This window comes from Tupaia chinensis, unplaced genomic scaffold (assembly GCF_000334495.1).
Source record: "Tupaia chinensis unplaced genomic scaffold, TupChi_1.0 Scaffold000116_1, whole genome shotgun sequence".
Lineage (NCBI taxonomy): Eukaryota > Metazoa > Chordata > Mammalia > Scandentia > Tupaiidae > Tupaia > Tupaia belangeri.
Genome location: NW_006159580.1, coordinates 1,694,814 through 1,696,580, shown reverse-complemented (window position 1 = coordinate 1,696,580; position 1,767 = coordinate 1,694,814). Strand labels below are relative to the sequence as shown.

The 1,767-nt window shown below is 48.0% G+C and overlaps 1 pseudogene; it reads right to left on the bottom strand.

Annotated features, from left to right (window-relative positions):
* The window catches only part of LOC102489579 (40S ribosomal protein S9-like), a 19,296-nt pseudogene that overhangs the window by 4,074 nt on the left and 13,455 nt on the right, over window positions 1–1,767 (bottom strand).

The following is a 1,767-nucleotide window of genomic DNA, read 5'->3' as shown; positions in this document are numbered from 1 at the left end:
AAAGAAAAGAAAGTTCTATTATTATAATCATTCAGTCAGCAGTATTCTGCTATGAAAACTAACACACCAACAAACAACAACATAAAATCATAAAAAAACAAATTATTGGGTCATTGGAAAAGTCATAATATATTTTTGTATAGAAAATGCAATATACCATATTTTAGAAAATTATAAGTGCTGCTAAAAATAGAGCAATAAAACTCTAACATAGAAAAACATTAATTTTCTCTCATTTCTGAGAAAATCTTGTAGAGTATGAATATTTGCCAGTTCTATTAAAAAGTACCATGGCCAGGGGCCAGCAGTTGGCATAATGACTATGTCGCTAGATTCCCATGTAGTTGATGCAGTTTGAGTCCCACACTAGTGGCTTAAACTCACAGCGGGCACATGTGCGTGTGTGTCCAAGATCCTGAGAGAAGAATAGAGGAGAAGAGATTGTGGCGTGGCCATCCTCCCTTGGGGGTGATTTCTTGCTTTCTGTCTCTCTGTCTCTCTGTCTCTCTGGTGAGCGCACGTGCCCTATAGCAAAAACCTCTCCAAAAAAAAAAAAAAAAGAAAGAAAGAAAGGGGGAAAGGGGGAAAGTGAGAAAGCAATCCACCGGATCCAGGGCTCAAACCACGGGTCGTCATGTGGGAGTCCAGCGCCTTAACCACTATGCCACAAGCTGGCCCCCATGTTTACAAAAACTTTTTTTTTTTTTTTTAAATGCTGACCCTGGTTTATTCTGACTGGAAACTCAGACCCCAGGAGCCAGGAGAACACGGGCAGGCTTAATCCTCCTCCTCCTCTGTCACCGCAGGCTCCAGCCCTGCCCTGGCCCTTCTTGCGTTCTTCCACTTCACACGGCCTGGGGTCACCCCAGTACCGAGAGCGCAGCGAGAAGCCGATGTGCTTCTGCGAGTCCAGGCGCACGGTGAAGGACGGCATGTTCACCACCTGCTTGCGTGCCCTGATATGGCGTTGGCGAATCAGCAACGGGCATGGTGGATGGACTTGTCCAGTCCCAGCTCGAAGACCTGGGGCTGCAGGCGCCTCCCCAATAAATCCTCCATCTTCAGGCGCAGGATACAGTCCAGCTTCGTCTTGCCCTCATCCAGCACCCAGATGCGCACCAGGCGCCGGAGCAGGGCGTTGCCTTGGAACAGACGCCGCGGGTCCTTCTCGTCCAGGTCAGCAGCGCGGGCAGCCTTGCGGATCTGGGCCAGAGTAAATTTGACTCTTCACACCTGGCGTTTGTTCCGGAGCCCTTACTCGGCGATCAGCTCCAGCTCTTGATCGAGGTGAGATTTCCCAAAGGGTCCCCGCGGGGTAACATAGGTTTTGCGACAAACCCAGCTCCGGGCTATGGGCGTGGCGGCTCCCTTGCCTACCTGCGCCTGTGAAAGCCCGGGCACCGAGAAAGAGAGGCCGAAACATTGGTAAAAAGAGGCTAGAAGAGCAAGAAACACGGTAATGTAAGGACTGTTAAGCAGATTTGGAAGATAATAAAATATAAAGCTGAAAACTAAGATGATTAAAATGTAAAACTTGGGGCCAGCAGGTGGCGTGGTGGTTAAGGCTCTGGACTCCTACATAGCTGACAGTTGTTCGAGTCCTCGACCTGTGGCTTGCTTTCTCACTTCCCCCCATCTCTCTACAGTGAATTGAAAAAAAAAAAAAGAATAAATTAATTTAATTAAATAACTATTTTTTAAAAAGGCAGCCAGCAAGACTGACATGCGGTCTCCGCGTCACCCAGGTCGTAGATTCACCCAGGACTC